At 41.4% G+C, this 27974-nt stretch overlaps 1 long non-coding RNA gene across 1 annotated transcript; it reads left to right on the top strand.

Annotated features, from left to right (window-relative positions):
• The first annotated feature begins 376 nt into the window (after positions 1–376).
• On the top strand, positions 377–21554 carry LOC117817706. Its single transcript, XR_004632181.1, has 3 exons — positions 377–472; positions 10625–10781; positions 21449–21554. It is a non-coding gene; the product is annotated as an uncharacterized LOC117817706 (long non-coding RNA).
• The last annotated feature ends 6420 nt before the right edge of the window (positions 21555–27974 follow it).

Below are 27974 nucleotides of genomic sequence, written 5' to 3' on the forward strand. Positions count from 1 at the left end.
AAGCTCTAAGAAAGGCACATGATGTGGTGATGTGGAGGCTGCACAGGTAAAACCTTTGCGGTGAGCATACACCTTGCCAATGCCTCTCTCTTGCGCGTGTGTTTGCCCCGCCCCTCGACCAATCATAATCAAAGGAAATAAAAGCTTCTACTCTACAGGGTAATGCCTGACTCTGCTGCAAACTGGGTACTTACAAACTTTTAAACAAGGCCTAACAGCTGTTATTGAATTGGATGCGCTAGTTGACGAGGAGACAACCCCGGATTATGTTTTTGAAGAACCTCTTCTGAGAAAGAAAATCCCGTGGAGGAGGAGATTGTGGATTAATGCTATTAGACTATCAGCTGTCTCCCGAGAAGAGCAAAACAATGGCAACATCAATGTTTCCATATGGAGCTGTTATTGTAGCAAAAGTAGGCCTATTTGTACATTTTCTGGAAGGAAGACCTCGATGGATCGTCCGCCGCCTGCTGTAAGTACAAGGTCGTGGTTTTGAATCAGGTTTCAGTGGTATTATTACCAGTCTCATACAAGTGAACTTTAAAAAAAATCTAATTTTGGGTAAATGTTAAAATTGTAGGCTTGTTCAGCTGTGTCGGCCCGGCAGCTGGCGCCTTTGAGCCTGAGTTCTGGGAATTAAAACCGTCGCCTCACACAAGTGCGTATTGTGTTTTTTACGCATTTGTGGATCACACAGATCACACACGGCAGAACTGTCGCAAAAGTCACGTGTAGACAGACAGTCAATGAGAAGAATGCCTCAGTTGTAAGCGAGGACTTGTGTGTGTTTTTAGGCCATTGCCTAAAACACTTAGACTTTTTAGAGATTCATCCCTATAGTATGCATTTGTAACTTATACATTTACAGATCTGTGTACAGGTTTGTGGATTCATATACACATTCGTGAATACGTTTATATATTTGTAGATGTGTGTATGCATTTGTGGATCAGTTCACGAATTTGTGGATCTTTGTACGCATTTGTGGATCATAATACACATTTACAAATACTTTTGCTACAATAATAGCTCCATATTCCCATATCTTTGAGGGAACATTTCATCAATGGTAAGTTGAAGTAGACACTGAGTATTTTAATTAAGGTATGTTTATTCAATGCAGTTGTTGTTGTTCTGACATGGTTGGTGTGCAAAGACTAATAAACAACTTAAGTTAACTCAAGTTGACAATGGTAGTAAACCAGCTAATGGTCGCTTAGTAATGACGCAGCTGTTTTCAAAACTGGATACTTTTATCCTGACATTTTGGTGATGAGGTCGATCTGCTTGAGGTGAGGAAAAAGTTAATATGTAGTGTCCAAGCGGCAACCTCCGGTCTAAAAATACGAGTCAAATGCGGAAGGGAAAAAAACTGCAGTTCATCAAGGATCCACTTGAAGCTGGCTCTGAAAGTACCAGAAACTACATACACACCAATTCAAAAAAGCTGATCTTTACAGCAGAAATAAACATGTTTCTTTCACAATACAGCCTGTTACAAAAGACGAGTGTAGTCTGGATAGCTCATTTCTCGATTGGCACACACTGTTGGGGGGGGAGGGGTTTGCTAATGCACGGTTTTCGAAGATGTTGAGATTACGAGTCTTCCAATGAGAGGCACAGCTGACTCGATTGACAGGCGGGAACACTGTACCTGTTGGCTAGGAGGCTCAAAGCCCGCCTCACAATTGCTCGACAGGAGCAATATGCTGCTGCCGCCGACGATTGGCCTCAAAACGACGCTTTAGAAACAGGGTGACGTCACGGATCCTACGTCCATATTTTATACAGTCTATGGTCAAGACTTGACAGTGAACTTTTGGGAGTGAGAGACGTTTTTTACCAGTCTGCATGAATGATATCATCCACCTTTGCTTGATTTTCTAGTCCTTCACCTCTCAAACTGCAGCGTTATTGACCCAGCCTGATCAAAAATACATAGGTCTTTCCTTCATATAGGCTTTCATCCTGGTGGTGGGGTAAAGGAAATGATTCTTGTTTAGATAAGTATACAGATCAGATCACAGGCTTGAAGTTCTGGCAAGGATTCAGCTTTTTGAAATGACTAAAATAGTGTAGCGGATGCTGTTAAAGAGTCGGGAGTGCCCAAAACTTTAAGTGTTTCTTCCTCTCTGTTTTTCTGTGGTTCTCAGGTGGTATAAATACACCAAATTATGTAGAGATGAACACTTAACAAGCTTGTGTTGCAGCTCTGCAGCGTTCAATGGACGCTCTTTCTTTGCGCTCCTGGCTTCTGCGTTGGTCACGTGACAGAAAACTATGAATACTGACCTATTAGAGACAGGTAACACAGTGAACATTAAAATAAATAAACATGACAGCATGTCCTAACTGATGTTTAAGGATGTACACATCAAACAAACTATGTAAAGCTTATGTTCTTAAAGTGACATAGCCTACTATTGTTTTTACTCTAGTGTTTCTACTATTAGGTATATCTTAAATGTATGATTACTTAATTTTAACTCAGCTGGGTGCAGGCTCAACTTAGAGCTGAAAGTTAACCTTCCTAAAGTTAAGCCCTGTATATCAATTAAACTTAAGCCCTGTTTGTGTAACTCCTGGGTGCTACTAGGAAGGAGCAGGTGTAAGTCTGTTAAATCAGGATACTAAGCCTAATCAAGGTCATACTAAGAAAAGCAAAGCTCACAGAGAAAAAAGAGATTGCAGCTCCACTTGTTTGCAGGATGATGTTGATGAAAGTGGGTTAAGAGAGAATAATCCATGATTCGACCCTACTCAGACAGTGAGCTGATTTCAAGGTTTAGTTTTGTCTTATAAGCCCAACATGTTTGAATCAATCAAAGAGCCCTCCCCTCAACCTGCAGCACGTGTCTGGTAGAAAAAGGGGGCTGTCCCCACTCTGCAGGTGCTGATCACTCTCAGGTTTTATGTGAGCTAAATGAGGCTGTCAGCTCTGAGCTGTCAATGCTGTTCAGTTCAGTGAAATTGGAGAAATTCTCTCTGAGTCAATGATTATGCTTCTTTATAATGACGGTTTTGGTTACAGACCTCCATTTTCCTGTTGAAAGCTTCTGTTTGTGATGCTGTTCAGCTTCGTTGTGAGACTGTTTTTGTAATCTGCATGTAACTCCATGAATTTTCCTATTTAGCTATCTGTATTTTTTTCTTTTATGTGTTATTATCCACACCTTCTGTGGATATTTTGATTTGAGAAGAGAGTGGGTAAAAAAGTGTTACTTGGCAGCACTCACTTCTCTGCGAATGCTCACGTGAACTCTCATGACAAGACTGGTCACAGCTAAGAGATATGATATTAAGAGATATGACCAACTTAGTTTGACCTGAGCAATCTTTCTCTTTCTTCTACAGCAGAGTATGATTAAAACCTCTCCCTTTAACCGTGTCTGTAGACCTTCTTGTTAAAGTCATTGCCTATGAAGTGCAGTATTCATGAGTTTGATGTGAAAATGAAAATGCCTCTTTGCATAGACGGGCTTTCAACTACTGCGACATCATTTCAGAGAAATGGCGACAAAATAAAAGTCTTTCCTTCTTTCAACACTAATGAATGATTCATTCAAATCTAAAGACAAGAGACACATTGATGTTAGAGCGTTACTTTCACAGGTTGGAAAATGACTGTAATAAGGTCTACAGCATCAAGATCTGACTTCAACTAGTGCCAAGAAATTTCAGTGTTGAAATTGCGGTTAGTGCTCACTGGGTTGTTTTTTTCTTTGCATTATTCACTCTCTGAAAAATACTTAAACTTGACTATTTTAAACAGTGGCCATTTTATGCTCATCAAAGACCTAAATAAGAATATTTCATACTGATGCTGAAAGAAATGTTGTATATAATCAAACAAAATATTAATTCGATTCAAACAAAAACATCTGAACAATAGGAAATGTGTTTTTGAAGCAATCTCTTAACTTTTCCCAGAGCTGTATATTTTTTAAGTTATGCTATTTCTCTCAGTCTTAAGGCTGATTTATACTTCTGCGTTGAATCGACGGCGTACCCTACGCCGGGGGTCCGCGTAGCTCCCGTACCTACGCCGAGGCCTACGCACGTAGCTGACGTGCACCTCCTCCAAAATGTAACTCTCCGTAGAGCCGACGTGGACCCCAAGCCCTGTGATTGGTCCGCTCGGCGGCTTTGTCTTTCCCGCATTTACAACACTTCCGGGATCCCGGACATCGTCCGCACATCGGCCGTGTATTTCATCTCCCTCTCTCTATTCTTCATGTAATCATGTCTGTATGATAAACAGCAACATGTATCAGCTGTAGATTAACATAACACGCTCTGAAACTCTGTGGAAAAGTAAACAGAGATCGTAGCGGGACCGGAAGCAGGCGGCCGGCTATCAGAGAGACCACACTGCCCTCAGGCGTTTCGGCGGAGAATTGCTGCGCGACACAGACACACCGACGCACAAGTATGTGGGGCTCATGTCCGCGTCAGCCCCTGCTGCGTAGGGGAGACGCAGAAGTATAAATCAGCCTTTATACTGAAAGTCGTTTTGCTATTTATTTGTCAAATTTTTCCTATCAATATCTGATTTATTTAAAGTCTGTAAGTAGAGCTGGGTGATATTGAAAAGAATGTTATCGCAAAAAATGTTTTCATATCAGTAATTATCACCATAAATTAAACATTATTTCATTTAAATTTAAAGACAGATTTTTGCCTCTGGGTGAAAGTTGAAGAAACCAGACAGTTTATTAGCTTGTATCTGGATTTGGTTTTCTGATTAACTTCTTGAATCCCTCATTTTTGACGGTGCTAACAGAAAACAAGTCTTTTGTGTAAGATGAGATTTTTGTGAAGTTTTAGTTTGTAGATTCTTATTTTTCACAGGGTCAGGTAATTTGTATTCCGTAAACATCGGTTTAGTAGAGTATTGTTTTGAGTTGTGCACTCCCCTTTAAGGGTACCAAGAGTTACAGGTGGAGTGATAGTTTCCCACAGTGCAGTGACTGCTTCATGGTTATTCAGTGTTCAGTTGTACTTGTAGCGGTTGACAGCAAACGTGCACAGCAGAAGTTGTCTCTGTGTTCTTCCTTTACCGACATCCTGAAAGTATATTAAACAAAGTTTATTAAGTTAATAGTTAAAGTCAGGGTTAACACAGTGTCAGACTAACGACTTTGCTTTGAGCTGGTAGGTTTGGAGTTTTCCTCAGTTTCGCTGTCGCTTGTTTTCAGCTGAGTATACTTCTGCGTTGCCCCTACGCAGAAGTTTTTTAAGTTTTTAAACACATAGTAAGAAGCAGAGTCCGGTCATTTCCCCCGTAGCCTGTAGCAGTGCGCCCAGAGCCTGGCAGCCGCTGGTACAGGGGAGGAGGACAGCAGAGCAGAACAGCACTTCGTCTTCTGATTTCTGATTGGTTGACTTCTCACCCCACCACCCACCACCCCCTCCCCCTCTGCCCCTCCCCCCATAGCTACAAGTGCTTTTTGCAACACATGCAGTGCAAGAAGTGTTGCAAAAGTCAAGCGCGCAGATTCGTCACATTGCAATGTGAGAAAGCTCATTCGTGAAGTTACAGGGACCGATTCGAGAGGTTGTAATCACCGAAATGTGGTTTTAAATATCAATCTAATTAGTGTGAATATTTTTTTTGTAACTGTATAAATAATTTTTACAAGTGAAAATTTTCAAAATACAAGTTCACATTTTTTCCACACGCTACCTTGTAATTTTTTTTTCTGTAACTTCAAATTCAGTTCACGTGTGGGAATTTTTTTTTAACAAGTGAAAAATGAAACATACAAGTTCACATTTTTGATCCACAAGTACTTAAATCGTATTCTGCAGGTTCTCAAATCAAGTCTAGAAGCTTGTGCATTTTGCAACATATCTACTTTCATAGGAGGAGACGAAATACTCAGCCAATGTGCGGCCGATGAGTGGGGATCCCGTAAGCTGTAAATGCAGGAAATACAATGCCGCCGCACGGACCAATCACAGGGCTTGCGGTCTACGTCAATTCTACGGGTAGTTACACTTTGGAGGAGGTGCACATCAGCTATGTGCATAGACCTCTGCATAGGTATGAGAGCTACACGGACTTCCTGCGTAGGCTACACCGTCAATTCAACGCAGAAATATAAATCCAGCTTTAATGTTACTGAATGACAGAGCACTTGTTAGCAAAACCAGTCAATCAGCTAAATCCGCTTCAGAAGAATACCAAGGTGCTAGTTAAAAAAAAAACTGAACCAGGTGTGTCATCTAAGCAGCTATAAGCCTCCACAAACTTCAACTGGTTCAAAACTCAGCCGCCCGTATCATCACACGCACCGCCTCCATCCACCACATCACACCCATCCTGCAACAGCTCCACTGGCTCCCCATCACAGACCGGATCAACTACAAAATACTTCTCCTCACCTTCAAATCCATACACAACCTCGCCCCTCTATATCTCTCTGACCTCCTCCATACTGCCACACCCGTCCGCACCCTCAGATCCTCCTCCTCCATCCACCTCACTGTCCCCCTTGCTCGCCTTGTTACCATGGGGAGCAGAGCCTTCAGCTGCTCTGCTCCCCAGCTCTGGAACTCTCTCCCACCTGACCTCCGCAACACTGACTCACTCCCACATCTTAAATCCAAACTCAAAACCCATCTGTTTAAACTGGCTTATTCCATCTGACCACAACTCCTCTGTCCATTCACTTAAAACTTTTTAAATTGGGTTTTATTTACTGTTTGCTATTTAAACTCTGTTTGTTTTTAATGTTGTAAGGTGACCTTGAGTGCCAAGAAAGGCGCCTATAAATAAAATGCATTATTATTATTATTATAAGACATTGGATTGGTCTAGTATCACATGAACCAGATTAAACATACTCTCTGTATTTTATTGCTCCCCTCCCTAAAAAAATCAACGTTTGTATAAAAGGAGATGAAAAAAAAAAACAGTCCATCTTTTGTGAACTGTGTTAATATAGACCTGAACAGGCATGCCTGCAGTTTTCAATCATGAGAAAAAGGCGTCATTCTTTTCATCCCTACCTGCTTCTCTTTGCAACTCAGGAAAGAAAGTCCATGCTCATAATATAAATCAATGTAATAGTTACTTGCCACTGTATGTTTTGTCCTGTTCTAATTGTGAAACTTTTTATGCTGTTGTCTTGGCCAGGACTCCCTTGATAAAGAGACTTTGTATCTCAATGGGACTATTCCTGGTAAAATAAAGGTTAAATAAAAAAATAAAAAATAATTAGGCTGTAATTGCTGGAACATACTGTGTTTGCAAGAAGAAATGTGCTCTTACCTATTTCCACTGAAAGTGCCATGACGTAACTCTGCTCCTGTTTCATTGGGAATGAATGTAAAGAGCTTGAAATATTTAAATGATGTCAATTACAAATGTCATGCCCCTGAGTGCCAGATGACTCACTGAACCTTCAGTGAGTTCAAAGGAAGACTTGAGATAAAATGGGACCTATTTCCGCACAAATGTACACTGAGCATAATTCTTTGGAACATTTTGGCCCTGGCTCTATTTATGCTATAGGTGCACCATTTTTCACTTTACATGCTCTTTTAGAGAACAGCCTTGGCAAATATTTTAGTAGCTGTGGCTGAGTTACTGCTGACTGTTGGCAAAACTCCACTCATGAATCAGTTTAAGCAGGAAACCATGTACTTTCAAATGAAGTTACATGCCTCCACTTTGAGGAGTCTTTGATCAAATCCAGGCTGTGAATTTGTGGTGTGAAGTTCAAATCAAATGGATTCTGTTTTGGTGTTCGTTAAGACAGTCAGTTTATTAGAACACGTTTTATAGTTTATGACTATTTAAACCTTTAGTTTGTCTCCCAGTTATTTCCTAATCTTACTTTTGTCTTAATAGCATATCAGAAAATCATAAATATGCCCAAATTTGTCTTACATATTTGTCTTGGCCAACAGTGTTCGCAAACCATGCTATACTATGCTACACCAATAGCATAAGAAACAAGCTGCTGTTATCTTTTTTATGAAAGAGGATTAAGACCACTGAAAAAATCTGGAGGGCAGATGAGGGAAAACAATTTTTGAAGGTGTATTTTTTTTTATTCTGAGACTAAAGTCAGAGTTATGAACTTCTCAGAATTCTGACTTTTTTTTTTACAGATTTATAACTTTTACCTCAGAACTATTACTTTATTTCCTGGTTTATGACTTTAATCTCAGAATTATGACTTTATTTCTCAGACTAATGACTTTAATCTCAGAATTGTGACTTTATTTCCTGGTTTATGACTTTAATCTCAGAATTATGACTTTATTTCTCATATTTATGACTTTAATCTCAGAATTGTGACTTTATTTCCTGGTTTATGACTTTAATCTCAGAATTATGACTTTATTTCTCATATTTATGACTTTAATCTCAGAATTATGACTTTATTTCCTGGTTTATGACTTTAATCTCAGAATTATGACTTTATTTCCTGGTTTACGACTTTAATCTCAGAATTATGACTATTTCTCATATTTATGACTTTAATCTCAGAATTGTGACTTTATTTCCTGGTTTATGACTTTAATCTCAGAATTGTGACTTTATTTCCTGGTTTATGACTTTAATCTCAGAATTATGACTTTATTTCCTGGATCATGAATTTAATCTCAGAATTATGATTTTATTTTTCAGATTTATGACTTTTATCTCAGAATTATGACTTTATTTTTTAGATTTATTACTTTTATTACATAATTATGACTTTTTTCCTCAGATGTATGATTTTATTGCAGAATTATGACTATTTCTTAGATTCATGACTTTTATAGCAGAATTCTAACTTTTTTCTTAGAAGTCTAAAATCAAAGTTAGAATTGTGACTGTAATCTCAGAATTAAAAATAATTCCACTTCAAAAAAAATGTGTGGGACACTGCTGGCCCAGGGGTCTAAGTGCGCACCCCATATACAGATGCTGTAGACCTTGTCGCGGAGGTTGTGAGTTCGATTCCAGTCTCGACCATTTACTGCATGTCTTCCCCCACTCTCTACTCCCCACATTTTCTGGTGTTGCAAAACTTCTGAGTCATACCGAAAATTTTAATAACTACGTCAACAATCAATTTTGCTATTCTTAAATTGTTTCTTGAGATAACACAAAGAAGATCAAAAACTGAAGTAGTCATAATGATCATAGACTCCATAGATTGAATATTTTGCAAGTGATGGCTACTCCCCTTGTGCACCTTACTTGTCACAGTTGTCTAGGAACAACATGTTCTGATTGTTGTTTACCCTCTTTCATGCCTAAACCTGGTTTGAGTTTATGCTAGACTAAGAAAGAAGTTGTCCCATAAATCAGTCTTATGGTGTTGCAGCATAGAGCCAGAGCTGTACAATCAATCACAGCCCTATCGTTATCGTATGTGTTGCATGCAGGTGAGCATAGTTAATTAATTGCAATGCATAAGAGCACTTACATATTCAACTTAAAATCTTGATCGAGTGTTCAGTTTTCTGTCTGCAGGACAACAGTACTCTACTTTCTTTACATCTTGACATTACATATCCAATTGGCTGTAGATTTCACTGTAGAATATAGACAGCTTGAATTGATGTGATACATGTTTTTAAGTGAGACTAAAGGAACTGAACTGAGTCCGTCTCTATAAAAGAAAGAGGAGTTTCCCTCATAACTCGTTACATAAAGCAAATTGTGTTCCTGCAGGTTTAAACTCTAATTCAAAGTGAGTCTTAAATGAGCAGAGCGTCAGTGTGCAGTGTCTGTGTTTGTCCTTGTAGCTCACAGGTGCAGCTAAACACATGAAAGAGCAGAGTGTGGGCTCAGCGAGTAATGCTGATTACATTCTTAAGGAACAAAAAAGCCTACTGTGTGCCATGCATTTGACTTTCCTTTCTATCAAAGAAGGCCAACATCTGGGGGGTAGAACATCCACTCTATGCTCTCTCTGCACACCCACCCACACGGAGAGCGTCTCCTTACTTTGCCAACGCTGTGCGCTGTGAAAGGAAGCCTCTATTACAAATGGTTCTATTAAGTGCCCTCAGTGGAGGATTTTTAAGTAGCCTTGTGGTAATGATGGCTCCCCCACCTTCTCTCTCTCTCTCTCTCTCTGCTTTCTCGCACTTTTCCTTTCCTGTCTGTCTTTTACCTCGCTCCAACCAACCCTGAGAGCACTAAAACACACTTGTATCCTCATCTCCTTTCAACGACAGAGAAAAGATGATGACTTCTCTCTCTCTTATTCCAACCCTTATGCATATCTTAGGCAAAGGGAGGCCTTCAGAATTTAACAGGGCTGTTTTTGCATTCAGCCAGGCCAGCTTATGGTAGGGATGAATGCAGATCAGTGCTTTTGCTTAGAGATGTTTGATACATCCAAAAATCCCCTCCGAGTGATGATTATGGATTCAAGGAGGGGATCTGGGGGCTCTGTTTGAATAGGACGAGCTGTAGGCCAATTCCACCGCTAAGACAGAACAGTGAAGATCGGGCTTCATTGTCAAGCCTGACAAGATTAAGCCAACTCAAAAAGCTGATCAAACCGAGCCAGATTCTGTGTGGCGAGGCGAGAAGTGGTGGCATAGGTGGCTGCTCTGAGGTGTAAACACAGATCTGACATTGACGGGGACACTTCATCTCACCCTGCAGGGTTGCAGACAGAGGCCTCACCACCCCAACTCCCCCTCCCTTTCCTTACACCACTCAACCACCTTGTGAGGAGGAGACGCGATGACCATGAAATCCTTATCTCCCTCACTTCAGCACGGCAGATATTGCTTCACAGCGGCACAGCTTTGACAGCAAAGTAAGTGACAGCCTGGTTTTATCTGTCTGCATAGGGATGAATCAACTGGTTCTGTTTCCCTTTCTGCAAAACTGATCATTATCTTCACCCTCATTATTCCACTGTGTGTGTGTGTGCTTCCTGAGAAATTCCCCTCACCTCAGTTGCAGGGCTTTTTTATTTTGCTCTGTTAATAACTGTCGCCGGGTAATGAATGTGGTTATTAAAGGAACAGCTGTACAGAACGGTACACGCATAAATCGGAATTTCTGCAGGAGCAGACAAACCCATTTAATAGCACAACAGATAAATACATCTCATTTGAAATGTCACCTCATGCACCCCCTCACCCATCTTCACTTATTCTCTGTTTTTATGTGTGGTCTCTTATGAGCAGCCATGCTGCTTGATTATAACATTAGAAGAGTTGCCTGCTCAGCAGTCAGAAGTATTACCGCTTCCAAGACTGTAACAGCCATGTGTCTTCCTCTCGACATTTTCATCTCCTATGCAAATACAGACCCAATGGAGCCAGTAATCATTCATCAGGAAACTGTCTCCAAATGGTAACTGCTTCTGTCCTGCTCATTCATTATTCATCAGCACGGACGGGTCAGGCGGCGAGAGGCTCAACCAGCAGCATGCACACACACACACACACACACACACACACACACACACACACACACACACACACACACACACACACACACACACACACACACACACACACACACACAAAGTCGGCCTCATTCCTCTGTTTATCTCCTTCACTCGGAGTATTGAAATAAGGGAAAAGTCCAATGTTCACTTACTTAGCTCTCCACCGAGTGTAAGAAGTGAGGTTGTGTAGCTTTGGTTCACTCCTCCGCCCCCGGTATTGATAAAACACCTCCGCCCTCCGCTGATACTCCTGTTCATTACTGTGTTTAATGAGAAACTTCTGCATAGAACGCACAGCAAGCGTACCTTTCACAAACGAGTGGGGAAATGTGTTCAGGAGGAGCTGGAGGCAGAGTTTCATCACCAATATGTGACAGGCAACGTGACATGCAAGGAACACCCTAATAAACAGGCCAATATGCAAACACTGCAGTCATATCTGTGCTCTCTCTCTTTTTTTTCCTTGGTAGTGTTTAATTCAAATTACACAGACGCGGAGGAAACATCAAACCAACATGTTAACCCAGCAAAGGAAGAAAAATGAGCTTCCTTAGATGCAGCAGAACCTCGCTCCTGTGTCTTTCTGGTGTCTCGTCTTGATCCCTGCAGGAATTTTCCGTCTGTGTATTAATAACCACTTCAAAGCGAACGCGCTCCCCTGAATGTGTTGTGCATGCATTTAGAGGTCTATCTTCCTCTGTTATGATCCCCCGCAGCAGCAGCAGCCAACATGTAAACATACCGAAGGCGAATGCACATCGACCTGCCGGCTCTGTGTGTCACTGTGCGACTCAACTGTCCACATTCTATTTTGATTTGTTTCCAAGCACGAGCATGTACATGATGGATGATTTCCACGCAGCAGTATTCATCAAGGCTGTCGAGCCAGTCGCTTGTCTCTTTCCAAATGAATGGGAAACACTATTTGTATAATGCTTTGAAACTGTAGCCTGGTGAAATTTGAATTTACTTTGCTAATGGAACACATCCATAATTATTATATGCTTTCTGTCTTCAAGTTGGCTGATAAGCTCAATTTATGGTAGTTGACTTTTGCCCTACAGTGACATCTTCAGCAGGGGGATGCCAGGAGTTTTAGTTTTCAGCTGTGAGGGTTTTTGTGAAGTTTATAGAGCGGGCCAGGGTACATCCCCTCTAGTCTGTCATCATACTTAAGTGGAGCATTGTCTAGGCCCTGCAGCTCCCCCCAGATAAAACTGCCAGTGGTGCAATTTCCTCAAGACCCCTCAGGGCCCATAATTCTCTTTGTAGGTTGTCTGACAATTTGCTAAGCAGTTGAGACTGGGACACGGCAAGACTGAGACGTGCTGCAGCTTAAAGCGTCTTCACAGAACAAGAGGCTCTGCACACGACTCTACAAGGTTACGAGAAGCCAGTTAACTTTCACATTTCAGATACAGAAGTGAGAAATAGAAATCTGAACTCCTCCTTCACTGCTCAGTGAAGCACCTGGCAGTGAGTCGATGTGCGAACTAGCAGGGAGTTTATGAATTCAAATAACAAAACATGGCTGTTCTTTCGAGGAGCAAATATTTGTTTAGTGGCGATCATCAAAAGGAAAAAAGGAATCCAATCAAGTACAGTACGAGCCCGAGGAGCCAGAAGGCAGAAGATGGAAGGGATTCCGAGTGCAGCTCTTATCCAGCTCTGGTGCTTTCTGGGCTACCCAGATTTGGTGCATCACATGCGTTAATCACCCTGCCAAGTGTAAAAACTGCACCAAAGGAGGGCGTTGGCTCACAGCTAGAATGACATACATTCAGTATGCATGCATGAGGAGCTCCGACTGATGTGCCACTGTACACAGAGGGAGCCGAGTCCTGTATCAATGCTTAATGTCCCCATCCACTTGTCATGATGCAGACATGGTTATGAGGGAAGTTTCTTTTCCAGGGTGTTTTTATCGAGCCATCTGTAATGCTGCAGAACTATCACTATGCTGTTCACAAGGACACTAGTTACACCCAATCGCCAAATTTATGCAAAAATCTGTTGTGCTGCCTGTAAAGGACTTTATGTTTGTAGTGATTTGTGTTTGTGTGTGTGTGTTTGTGCACCACCGAGGGGAAAAGAAGGACAGTCATAAAATCCTTTTCTTTCATATCGGCACAATTACCCATGGAAGTAAAATCATACTTCCAATCTTTCTCACATTTTCCCCTCTCACAGTAAACCATTCACAATCGGCCTGTAATTGATTGTAAGAATGAAATTGCCCGTTATGATCCAGGATAGAATTGTCTGAGGGATGGCGTGAGAGAACTAAATAACAAATGTGAGGACAGGATGAAAGACACTGCTTTAATTCACCACAACTGATTTGATAATAAAACTGGAGCCCATTTCACAGTATAGCCAATTATGTCCTCGGTGAGTTCTGCCATCACGCCTGTCAGACTTTAACACCTCACAACCAAGTGTGTGGCAAATCCAAAACCCCTGTGATGCACGTCGGCGATGGATCTATTTTGAAAATACTGTGACATTTACAATAACGCAGATATTTCACATAATTAAACCAACTGTAATTACCTTGATGCTGTACGTCTTTATAACTTTCCACACATTTTAAAGCCCTCTCCTTTTTGGAACTCTTTAACTGTGAGAACCTCTGGCTCATTTTGCAACACAGGAAAGAGCTCCAAGGTGACATGAAGTATGAGTCAATTCTTCATGTGAAGGAAGTAATTAATTAGGATGTCAAATGTGCAGAGCATCCTCGCCTCCATTTTTCTTCTTAATTGGGGAATAATTTGGAATTTGGAGAGGCTGCAGATCACATGTAATGAAGATTGACACCTGTTATTTCTCCCTGTCTCCTCCATCCTCCACGGACTACCATTTATTAATGTCTGTGCCCTTTGTGTAAGGTTACATAGACGCTGTTCTCCTGCGATTGCTGTGCAGCCACAAGGGTCGTGTCTCAATAGACGGTGGAGGATTGGCGGGGCTGCAGGGCCTCACCCTTCAGGGCCGACCTGTATGACACATAGAGACTGCTTTCCTTGTGCTTCACTTCTCATGTCCCATGTAACAGCTGTCTCTCTCAAAGTGATGGCTTCATTTCGACTCCTCCTGGAAGGATCCTCAGTGGAACAGCCCCCCTGAAACTAATACCAGAGTTAACATATGTCAAAAGGTCAAATGTGTGTGTTTTCACCTTTCACACAACACACTCCAGCTATGATCAACCCGACCTGACATGAAAGCCGCTCCCTGAATGTGGAGGGAAGATTAATTGCCCTCTGCAGTCCGCGTGTACTTAATCTCACGTCCTCAAAGTGTGGCTATGTGAGATTAGGTTGCACTAAGCCACTAAGCGCCTGGTGTACACACAGGCAGAGACATCTCTAAGAGGGGGCACACATATGTAAAGCATTCAAAAACACACAACTGCGTGGGTGGCTGCCTGAACAAACACAAGTTGAACCTGCAGAAATGTAAACGAATGCGACACAGACACACGCACGCTGCTGCTAAACCAAGCGCCAAACGTCAATCTTCAATCCTGAGTAATTCAGCTGAGACACAGAGCCGTGCTGTGTTGTCACAGGACAGAGAATCTTAATCAAACCTGAGCTCTGTCAGTCCGCTGCTCACCTTTTTTTTTTTTTCCACTCACACAAAATCAAATTAAATGAGAGTAGGGGGGAGGCGTTTCTGCGTGAGGAGAGAGAGTTGTTGGGCTACAACAAGAGCAGCGTCTGCATAGAAAGCACAGCTAAATAATCATTGTTTGCGTGTAGCAGATTGGGCAGCTTGAAGGGGTTAAGCATGAGTGGATTAAAAATGCCGGCACACATCCGTTTCCATAGTCTAATCCTCTTAGAGCCCACTCCTAATACGTTTTTATATCTTTCCTATCTCTCACCGAGGTGAAATATCAGATTAGTTGCCAGGCTTTGACTATATCTTATTACAACCTTATCTAACACTGAGGGGTTGGGAGCTACCATGGAGGTGGGGGCAGTGATCGACCTCACTGCCTTTTGTTCGAAAAACCCAGATTAAGGTTTTCCTGTTGCTGTGGTCATTGACATAAGTCTCTATAACAGATGACTGGTCCATTATCCTTGGATGTATTTCATTATCCGGTTTTCTAGCTACAATGCAAAGACAAAAAAACACTACATTATAAGTAGGAAGGATATGTTGTATGTTCAGGAGTCAAACGTTGAGTCTTTGAGGGCTCATCTCGTACAAACATGTTGCCTATTGACGCCATGAACCTGTTTGTGTCCACAAACAACTAATAATCCACACCATCCCATACCTGATATCTACTTTCAATTTATACACTGCCTGCAGCAAAACCGGATCTCATACTTCTAAAATCGATCATATTCCTGCAACAGCTAATGAAACATATGAGAGAACACACGAGTGGAATCAATGAAGTGTTAAAACAGAGGTTCTCAATATATCTCGACTATCTCCTGTAGACAGGAAGAAGCAAGGTACAGCGACGTTGAATAATGTCATTGGTTATGAACTTCCACAGAAAGTTGCCAATTAGTTTTAATGACCAGGGACCAGAGATATAGCTATAGATGTTATAAGTAGCACTTTTTACTTTTACAGCAAGGTCCATGTGGAACAGTGCTTCAGCCTGTCACCTTTGTAGGAAACTTAAGCTGTAAAAGACAAATTGTGCTTAGTCACTGTCCTGTTCATTCTGTAGTGCTTTGAATTGGCCTCTGCGTCCAACAGACCACAGACTTTATAAAACATGGGTGTATCTGAGTGACGTCAGCCTTCTGTTTCTGAAGCAGTGTTATGACGTCCAACAATGGCGGATGCCAGATTGGAAATGCTGACTCACTCTTACTTTTGGTCACTCTGACCATAAAAGAGGTGGAGCTGTGGCCCTTTGCAACCCCTCTGTGTAGGTTGTGCCTTTCATAGGCTTTCCAAAGCATGGGCTGAAAAATCGCCCCTGTATAGTGTGTAGGGACATAACAAAATGAGCCCATCAGATCAAAACTACTGTTAGTGCCAGGATGTAAGCATTTTCAATCTTGCTGTGAAAAGGGCAATTGAAAATGGGGGTTAATGTGGTCTTCCCAAGCGGCAACCACCAGATGCGAGAATTTAAGCCAATGTGGAAGTGCTAAAAACTACAGTTCCTTCAGTGTCCACTTGAGGATAGCTCAAGTACCAGAAACCACATACATGCCAATCTTAAAAAGCAGATATTTACAGCAAAAAAAACATGTTTAGCTGGAACACTGTAGCTGTTAGCAAGGAGACTCAAAGCCCGCCTCTTTACCTCACACTAGCTCTACAGAAGTTGGCTTGAGTTTAGCCTTTCCAATATGGCACCCACTGACGATGTAGGTTTCAAAACAGCGCTTCAGAAACAGATAGGTGACGTCATGGACACTTTGTCCATTTATTATACAGTCTATGGATCTCCCCCACTTTTGGTTCCAGCCTCAAAAGGACATTTGAGGAACTGCAGTTTTTTGCATTTTTACATTGGCTTTATTTTTTCATCAGAGATCAAGACCTTGTTCGTTTTATCTTTTTTCATGTATGTTGAACGTGAAGCCCAAGAAAACATCATGTGTTGTTCTTAATTAACAAGTAGAACAGATATAGCAAACTCTGTGGGCATTATAGTTTCTTTGATATCACATCAGTATTAATGTCTTATTACTGGATACTTTTCAATTTGAACTTCCAATTATGTTGCCTTGCAGAAATTTTGGCACCAGTCTGCTTCAGCGGGTCTTAGTAGCAAGTGGGAGATATTGCAGCTGTCCAAAATTTCACATTTCTCAAACTCATTATAACACCTGGTTGGTCGATTCAAGCCCTCTCTTTCCTGTTCTCTCTCACGATATTCCTTATTTTTTCTATTCCTCGTTGTTCCTTTTAACAACAAACTACTGGATGCCCACCTCTGCCACTAAACCAGACAGCAACAAAACAGAGAGTCACCCTTTCACACTCATACAACGGCAAACAATGCACCTTTGACTTATACGCTCTGCCTGCAGTGCTCATATAGTCCGCCTGCAATGCAGTGCACTTTCATATCAGCATAGAGAAGGCACCAGTTAATCCACAGGGTTATGATAGTGAAAGTCCTTCTTTATCCACCTTAAGATGATCCTGCTTCTGCAGTCCTGTGCGGTGCAGATATCAGTCAGAGCCGCAGAGAGAAAAAAGTATACAAGTTTGTGTAGAATGTACATCCTGAGGTCTGCAAAGGGCCATGATGACTCGTCCACAAACACCATGGGGTTGTTCCACCTTTGTGATCACTGAGGGACGGAGCAGAGGAGGAGCCAGGGTGGAGCACTGACAGCTGAATAAACATGTATTGATGGTAGAGTTTGCCAGTGAAGCAGCAGCAGAGGCAGGAGGAAGCTGTTTGAGTAAACTCAATAAGGTGTGCAGTGGTATGAAAAATGGTGTATGTGTTTCTGTTTGCTGTGTTTGTGACGGTTTGCAGAGTACATCATTTAAAGATACCCTGAGGAGGGTTTGACCACCAGGTGAACTATAGAGCCAAGTTTTTACAAGTTGCACCCTTTTGTTTCGATCATATACGAAGATGCATTACACATCCAGTAACTGGAGTGCACATGCTATGCTATTTTGCTGATTTGTTGTCTGGTTTGAGACACAGCAGCCTAGTATTTCAGGAAAGGCGAGGAGAAGAGTCCAGTCTTGAAATCTTGTATTTTACCTTTACACAACTGGAAATATTTGTATAAAATGGCCAAATGATGAATGAATGATTTGATGTCACTTTGTTTATGGTGGAAAATACAAAGAGATGAAACGGTGCAGGAGAAGTGAAAGAAACAAAAGCTGCAGGCTAAGACCAACAACAAAAAAGTAGATGTAAAGGATATATAGTGGTGATCAAGGACTTATAAATGCAAAATAATATTTTATAGTTTCTGACAGTGATGAGGAAGAAAACTCAATCAGGCGCAAACAACAAAACACTTTTTTTTAAGTTATATTTTGGGGGATTTTTTGCCTTATTAGACAGCTGAAGAGAGACAGGAAACATGGGGAGCAGAGAGTGGGGGAAGACATGTAGGAAATGCTCGCTGCCGGTAGTCGAACCGGCAACCTCTGTGAAGAGGACCACAGCCTCTGCACGAGGGGCGCTCAGACCGCCAGGCCACCAGCGCCCCCCAATGAAACACATTCTAATGAGAATTCTAAAAAAATAAAGACTTGATGTTGACAAGCTACATCAGTTTAATATTTGCTGTTATAAGCTCCAAAGCCTCCATTTATCCTTGTTTTGCAATATATTTAACAGCAGATTTAGTAAGACGTTATGTAGTTTAGATCAACTCTTACACATCAAAGATGAGGATTGAGAGTGAGTGAACCGAATGTCTGTCCAGCATGCCTGTAACCACAGGCACAGTAAGGGACTCTTGTCAAAGTGCAGTACAGCCCTTTTCTTCGTAAACAGACATAGACACTATCTGTGTTCAAAGCACTTCTCTTTGAAGTCGAAGAAAATAAAAGAAGCCATGAGGGCCACTTTGAGTAAGGATCATTCCTCCTATAGAACCACTTTTATCTGTGTGTAATGCACTTTCCTTACCTCAGTAGATCAGCAGGGAAAGCGCGGCGGCATTGCATCGGAGGGATCGCAGCAGATTTCAGCACTTGGTGCAACTTTGATAGCAGACTGATGAATGAGTTCAGAGACAGAAAAAGTTTTGACTGAAATGGGGTGACAGAAATGTCTCTTAAAGACTTCATCCTGCTCACCCTGTCAGTGTGCCAAATCCACAACAACAACGTGCTCACTATATCTTGCCCCTTACTTGTATGTTCTGGGAGCTTAGTGTTTAATTTTTCTGTCAAATTTTAATGTAGTTTATGATATTTTGGAAGAAATGTGCATTAGTGGGTGTGGATTTGGCCTGATGGCTAAATTGCGCGCCCATGAAGCGGTTGGCCCGGGTTCGACTCCCCCACTTTCTCCCTGTTTCCAGCACTATCCACTGTCCTCCCAACACTAATAAAGGTGCGAAAACCCCAAAAATTTTAATTTAAAAAAAAGAAATGTGCATTAGTTTTAGTTCCACTTAAGTCATGCAAGATTTAGGCAAGTTTAGGTGAACGATAACTAGAAACATTACAGACAATTTTGATATACTGTAATGCCATGCTTTCTTTCTTTTTTTCACATGAGTCCTGAAAGTTCTCCATTCAAACAGATGAATTCTACAACATTTGATATCACCACAGGAGCTCTTTTTCTGCATAAATGTCTGTGCTCCTGCATCTTTTTACGTGTTTCCCGAGCTTTCTTAACTCTCATTGGATTAGTGCTGAATTTAGCCATTAAATCTGTTTTATTTTCATGAACAGTTAACATCAGATCACGAAACTTAGGGAGACACAGCATAACTGAATTTTAGATGCTTTCATTAAAGGCCGTGCAACAGGTCAGACAGCTTAGCAGCTTGTGAACAAGAGATAATTTAGACCTGCAGAGGATTCTGTTTGGCTCATCAGCTGGGCTGCTGTGTGCAGATGCATGCTGATCAGTGAAAAAGCCTATGCATCAAATCAATACTATGTTTTTTTTTCTCTATCAGCCATCCTTCACATTGCTTTAGTTGAGTTTTAGTGTGCCAAAAAACAACCATTTTTATAGCTCGTCTTACAGAGGTTACTTTTTTACTCATTTTGAAACATAGATACAATACAACTTTTTTGTCCATTGGTGATTAAAACTGTTCCTTTACAGGACGTGCTTTTTTTGATGTGTGATAAAACCAAGCCAAATCAAAACCACAGTCACAGAGTCAGAAAATGAAAGAAAAAGTATCAGAGAAGCAGAAGCACTGCTGCTTTGTACCACATCGAACATCACATTTCTAAATTTTGGTTTTACACAGTCTGTGCTCAGGTCTGCAGGAGTGAGTTTTACCTCCAGTGCTGCCACTCAGAGTTCACTTCCACAGCGCATTGATCCTGAACTATGTCTTGGAAAATAGCCAGTGCCCAGGGAGCAAGAAAAAAAAAACTGTTGAGAGGCGATTCTGGAGACATGTCCCCCGCTCCCCTCCACCTTCCTTTAAAGAACTGCTGACACAATCTGCATCCCTGTGCTTATATAGATCTCATAAATTCAGATACACGGTTGGTTAAAACACATGAATGAGAGAGGTGGGATACAAACACTGAGTTCTTTACAAGTGGTTTCCAGGGAAGCAGAGCACTTGAGTATGGACATCTCTCTTGCTATCTCTCCTCCTCTCTCTGCCTCTATCTCTGGCTGCAGCGTGAGGCTAGCTATGGGGAAATTACCCATGAATGAAACAACTGTTGACACAAAGAGAATTATTTTTTTGCCCTTGCTCCACTGTATGGGCAGTGGATTATGAAATCCTGTGATCCCTCCCCGGTCCTCAGGCCTGGGTAAACATTAGCTGACACATGGGGGAAAGGAATCCCCATAGCCCCAGGGCCAGATTGCCTCCTGCCAAAATAAGCAGCACACAAACCCACTACATAGTAAGAGAGAATAATGAAGCCAGGAGGTGCCTGAGAGGGAGAAATTATCGTAAACATTCTGGTATTAAGGACCTTAGCATGCCTTGAGGTTGTATGAAATAAAAAAGGAACATGTGGCAGAGATATGGAGGCATATAGGACTGAACTGTGATATGTCTTTATACAGCCTGTGGAAATCACTGAAGGAACAAAGCAGGTGTTTGTTTATACGCTGGCAGCATGGGTTTTGTGTTCAAATCCCAAATGCGACTTCCCTGAAAAAGACCTCTAGTGGCCGTGTGGATTAAGACTATTATCAAAGGTGAAAGCAGTGTAATGGAAGTAGTGTGATGCTGTGGTTGGTTGAGTTGAAGAAATAGTCTGACTTAGTGAAGGTATAGACTTCAAACCTGTTTTTTCAGAATGCAAACCAGCAGTTCTGGGAAAGAAAGAGAACAAAAATGACCATAGTCCAGCAACTTTGTTCAGAGCTTTGCTTTACTCTCTCCTGGCAGGAACATCAGAGCTGTCAATCTTTATCTGCAATCCAAGCGACAACCTCCGTACCCAAAATATGGAGCCCATGCAGAAGTGTTATAAACTGCAGTTCAATAAGCGTCCACATAAGGCTGGCTGCAGAAACAAGGGAAACCACATACACACCAATTCAGCAATAATAAACATGTGTACAGCCTGGTTCAAAAAACGGCTTCGGTCTGAAGAGCTCATTTCTTTATGGGCATACACTGTACGTGGGGTGAATATTTTTACAAAGCAACAGTTCAGAAGATATTAAGATTACAAGTTTTGCCCATTTAAGAACATGATTGACAGGCGAGAACACATAGCTGTTGGCGAGGAGGTTCAAACCCTGCCTCTTTGCCTCACACTTGCTCAACAGAAGTTAGGTTGCGTTCAACATTTCCAATATGGCTCCTGCTGACGATTCGCTTCAACATAGTGCTTCAGAAACAGATGGGGGACGTCACTGATACTACGTCCATTAATTATGCAGTCTATGCTACAATCCCATTCAAATGTAATTCTTTACTGTTTGTAATTTTAGTATTACATTATAATATTAGAGCTCAAATTGAATCATTTAATTTATAAATCTTGCCCTCCACTATCGTTGTGATTCTGTGTTCTTGAGTTGAAAAACTGTATTGTTTATAGAGCCATGTGTCACGTGACAAAAACATTTAGAACCTACAGTGAACAGGGGATTCAAAGAAACTTTAGCAGGGAGCCAAATGAAGATCTTTGATAATGACTTCATTCCCTAACTAACTGTCAAGGATACACATTCAGAATGAAAGCACTGTGTAAAAATGAAGGAAGTCACTAAATTGAAAAAAAAAAAAAAACAGATTGGGCTTTTACTTTGAAAAGCATACAGGAAGTAAGTTAACTAATCTTTATATTTCATGCCTAGGAAGTTTTCATAGTGGTGGAGGCAGACGTTGTTTATATCAGATCAACTAATTGACTTGTTTGAACAATGACGAGGACTATATCCCCTGTATATGGGGCGCGTGCTTCAACCGCTAGGCCAACAGCGCCCCAGTGATGTGGCTTTTGAATGTGTAACCATCTGGGTGTTGTTTTGGAAAGTAGTCACAAGTTACCTACTTTGTATATTATAGAAAACTCCAGTTCTTCACTTCAAATGTGGGCAAAGAGCAACCAAATCTATACAAGTTAGAATATGACCTTTGTATTTAGTAGTTAAGTGGTTAGCCGATGATAATAATATAATATAATATAATAATTGTAGCTTTAATGCCATCAATAATATGTGGGAAACTTTCTGTGTCATGCTGCAGCTGGTATGCCAAGTCCCTATTAATCCTCAGGTCTTACATTATCCACACACCACAATGCTTTATTGTATTGTTCATAGTTCTTCACAATAAGCAAGTTCAAGGCTCAACAACACTGAGCCAATACTCAGGAATGATAGTAGGATACGTATCGTCAGAACAACATGGATTTTCTTTATTCAAGGGAGTCAAATGTTAATTTCTCTTCTGACTTGTTGGCGGTACACATCAGAGTGTTCTCAGCCTCAGTTAAAGAAAGCAAAGAGCTCCATTATCTTTGCCGTCTGATGTGCAGTTTCTTTATTTTGAAATCTGGTTAAATATTTATTTGAAACATGACCACTGTCACCATCGGCACTGATCATTTTCTTTGCTGCTTTAGTCATGCACAATAACTTATTTTGGGAAACATAGACAAAAATACTGAACGTATTGAAATTGTGGTTACTATGCATAAGGTTGAAAAAAAACGGACTGTAGCTTTAAGGACTTGGTGTTTACTGCAGAGGAGTTTCAACATGTGTCAGTTTGTCACCATTCCTAAAGGAAGTATAAAAAGCATCAGAAGGCAAACCAAGCTCGTCTCTCAGGCCCGGGCTCCATCAGCTCGGGTGAAGATTACAAACTCTAATATGTTTATTTTCAAATGTTAAGGACCTAGCAACTCTCCATGGATCAAAAATCAGCATGTGATGTTAAAATACAATCTGCTTAGCCCAGACCACTTCATACCACATGCACAATTAGTTTATGTGAACAGCATGATATGCCTTTCATGTGCCATTTCCTTAATCCCACATGCACAGAGGGATATGAGTCTCCCGAGGAAATCAATCCTGCTATATCCCAGCGTTTTCCTCGTACACTGGTATCTGCAAAGGGAACTGCCACCTTCCTGTAGCACCTTACACCACCTTTAACGCCAAAGGCTTTGAAGACAGCTAATTCCATACTAATTTCTTTCTTTCTAACCTCCCTCACCATAATTCCAGGCCAGGCACGAGGCGAGGAGACATGTGTCGCTTGATCTAATGGCAGAGGACTAATTGCATTCTGGGATACATGCCTGGAATTCAGAATGTCCAACAAAAAAAGCATGTTGTGCAGGCAGAACACATACAACATGGGGACAATTAATAACCCTCCTTCAGGGGGAGAAAATTTGGACTGTCCAGCCTCCCAGAAGACTGCACTGCTGCCTTTATGATATCTGCGGCCAGATAGAGACAGGCCCTGCCATCCCGAGGCAGCGTGACTCCACCGGGGCTCCGCTGTGACTGGACTGTTATGAGGCCAACTTAGCCAGCCCGCTCCAATCATAGGAGCACAATCAAGCCCCTAACCACACTGAATGCTAAGCCAGATCAGTCTCGGGGGTGGTTTGTCAGGTTTTTGCAGGGATAACATAGCATGAGATTATTTTTTCTCTCTCTGGCTGTGTCTCTCCCTCTATTCCGCTCCGTGTGTGTCTGTTATTTTGAATCTCTCTGAGGAGGAGAATGCCTTTTCGACACATGCTTGACACGCACTTGCACTCACGTCCATGCATAGTGCATAGACACAAAAACGCCTGTGTGCTTTACGCCCACACGCTCCCCTCACCTCCCATCTCCCCTCGACACAAGCAGCCAAAGCATTCAGAGTCTCCATTTATACGGTTCAGATGTGGTTCAGCTGCAAAATTAAGATGAGGTGTCGACAAGCTAATGTTGGAATACAAGAGCTGCTAATTTGTGGCCGGCCTTATGGAGCCTCTGCCATCAAATGTTGCTGCAGCCCAGTATTAAGGTGATGAAGTGTAACATTTTAAACTGGTACAATCATAGGGCAAAGTCCTCATTACCGTGAAGGCACTGGTGGCACATTATGAAAAGCAATAAACGTGACCCCCTCCCTCGTGCTGCATCTATCAAACAGACAACATATGGGCGCCCACAGGAGTGGCTGTGACTCCTCCGCCTGGGGTTTGCTAACACTGTCATGGTCAGTGTAACAGGAAATGTCATTCTCTTAGCAAAACTGGATTTTTCACCAGTGGGAGTGAGACTGTAACCTTTTGAGGAGTAGCACCAAGGTGTGTGTCCTGTAAGTGACAATGGGCACAAGTGTCTATGGCTTCATTTTAGCAGAGAGAGATGATTTATCGTATTAATGTAACTACTATTTTCTTCATGCTGTCCTGAGCTCAAATGCTTGTTCTACCGTCGGCTGTAATAGGTCGACTAACAACTCAAAATTTAAATATTGGATGCCTTGATAAACGAGCAACTAAACGGATAATTAGGGAAAAAAAGTTAGGGAATTAAGAGCTATATTTCAAGGGAAAAAACAGCCTTTACATAGTTTGACACCTGCTGATGTTAGCATGCAGCCACTCTCTTGCTACCCTTACCACAGCTAAAAACTACATTTATTGCAAACTCAGCATTAGCTAGGAATTTAGATCATTCCAATTGTATCAAGTTACAAACGTAACATCTACAGTATATTCGCTTTATTCCACTTCCTAGCTAACGGATGTAATGTCTAGCTTGCTGAAGAGCCACTGAAAAGACAAATAATAGTGACAATCTAGAGGGAATTTGGGGCATGGATCAAACAAACAACAACAACATTTAAAAGGTAGGCTATTTGCTACAGTTAATGTTAGCATTCAGCGAATATTTAAAAAAAGACGCCCCCGCTCACATGCACGATTGCAGCTGCTTGGCGACCATATTATCGGACTGATTCAAAACCGGTCCTCAGCACATTGTTTGTGTTTTGCAGTAAGTCAACTCATGTCTCACTCAGCTGTAAGAAAACACCCAAACATTATCATAGTGAAAGTTAAAAACACAAGCAACATGAAATGTACGCGCAGGAGGCGGGCAGAATGGCAGGACGGGATTTGATTTGGTTTCATAATTGGCTCCTAATGGCAGGGATTGGTTGGTGTTTTCCCAGGTTACTCCTGATGTAGATGCAGCTTTTTTTTTCGCTCTTTTTAAAGAACACATTATCTATTGATTCCTATCTGGACATAAAATCATTTTAACCCAGTATAACAAAAGTGTATCTAAATCTGACACCAGCCTCAGCTTTAACAGTATGCCAACTAGCAAGTGGCTGGCTGCTAATGTTAGCTATTGTCCTGACAGTTACTTATGGTTAACTAGACATTTACACTATCCCTACTGCCTGAGTACCAAACAGTAATATAAGCTTTTAGCCAACCCCTAGTTAACAGTAATGCTAGCTAGCAAGTGGCTGGATGCTATTGTCTACCAACAGCTAATGGGTTACCGAATATGATGCTACTTTAAACATACTGCCAGATTCATTGTTTTCAGTTTGAGATCAATAGTGAAGCAGTAAAATGATAAGGACTTGTTAGATAAATCTGAAACACAGTTTTTTTTGACTCTGTAAAAGCATTTCAGCTTCCCAGCCTGAGCTTGGCCTCATTAGAAAATGGCTTCTGCGTGAATGTGGTCAATGGCAGGCAGAGAAGAGGGGCTTTGTGTGAGTTTGGAGGTTATCCTCTGTTATATATAACCCGTACCTCATTTTCCAGCACACAGCCTGGTGGGTCTAGTAGGATTTAAAGTATTAACAGGCTAAATCAGCCCCAGCCACTAAAAAAAATGGATATTAGATTAGATAGACAGATTAGAGAGAGAATAATAATCCAGACAATATGTCTCCCAGTCTTGTTTCCCCAGGCTCTGAATACCAAGATCAACAAACACTTACTTAAAACTGACATATGTCACCGACTTTGAAATAGCACTACGGCCGAGCATGTACAAATCCCCAGTGTGAGGTAGTGACCGTGATGTTCCGTTCAATGCTTCACTCTGAGGGGGTGACGGAGGTGCACATCCGCACTAATTTGTCTTGACGGGAAAACAGCTGTAAGCACCCTCAAGGGGGGGTAAGAGATAAGCGCTGTGTTGAGGAGATTGTATCAGATAGCAACAATGTCCCACCCAGGCACCATGCTACATTTTCGGGAGTCCTATCCACCATGCTGTGCCTATTAATCAGAGCTGACATTGAATAAACACAACAACACAAAGCTAATTGACCATACGCCAGGTGAACAGAAACTTCTGTGTTCACAGATCCTGTCTATTGTCTGTTCAAAGCCTTGGGTTTCTGTGGCTTATTTGTTTTTACCTTTTTCTCTCTCTCCTCAAAAGACCCAGGCTTCCAAACAAGACAGCTGATTTTTGCACATCAAGGTAATTAGTTCAAAACGAAATCACCCATATAGTATTGTGCTCATGATTACACCCATTGTGCTTTATGCTATGGAAACAGGAGAGGAAAGGAGGAAAGCTAATTGAAGTAGTCGAAACAGTAAAGCATTCAGCTCCAACATCTGACATAAACATAGGCAGACCTTCTCCCACACCACCCAGACAAGAAAAAACATTTTCTTCTTGTTCGGTTGCCTTAAGGCACTCTAAGCTACAGTACAATGTTCAATTTTCCTAATTCAGAATGTTTCAAACGGCCTGCTGTTTGGAGGTCATTCCTTTTTCGGTGTGGGAGGGGTTACACTGTTAATAACAACTATCAAGTATGCAGGCCCAAAAAAGAAAATCCAATGCGCCAACCAAATTTTCTTTTAATATCCAGCACTGTAGAACTTTCTGAATATAAACTGTCATATTGATTATGGCTTTGGTTTTCTGTATTATGCTCTGTAGGCTTTATAAAGTGTTGCACTAAAATACTACACTGTCTGTTATCCTGCTTCTCTGGTTGCATTTCTTAAAAACAAGATCATTTGGCTGCCTTTATTTCTCCAAGATTGGGATTTTTTTAGACCTCATTTCATTTCATGTAAAGAAATCACACACACAGCATTTTAAGCAGCACACTATAAAGTGAATTGCTAATGTTCTAAAACTGTAAATCCACTTTAAAGGGAGTACTTTAACATTAAGCCATTTGGAGTTTAAATGCTGTTTATCATAGAGACATTCAAAGAGAAAGAATGAAAACACATTTGGCTGGAAACATGAGAGGACTGTACACAAAGTCTGTTAATTGCCGCCCAACAGCATAAATAGCCAAACCAATTATGCACAAATAGAACAAGCTTCTCTTTAACATGTTTCATTTCAGAAACAAACGGGTCATTGGGTCTAATTATTAATTGTTTAAACATCAACAAACTGCATATTAAATCACTGTAAGCTCTTGATGATCAGGAGCGGCCACCAAC

Source organism: Notolabrus celidotus, chromosome 8 (genome assembly GCF_009762535.1).
Source record: "Notolabrus celidotus isolate fNotCel1 chromosome 8, fNotCel1.pri, whole genome shotgun sequence".
Lineage (NCBI taxonomy): Eukaryota > Metazoa > Chordata > Actinopteri > Labriformes > Labridae > Notolabrus > Notolabrus celidotus.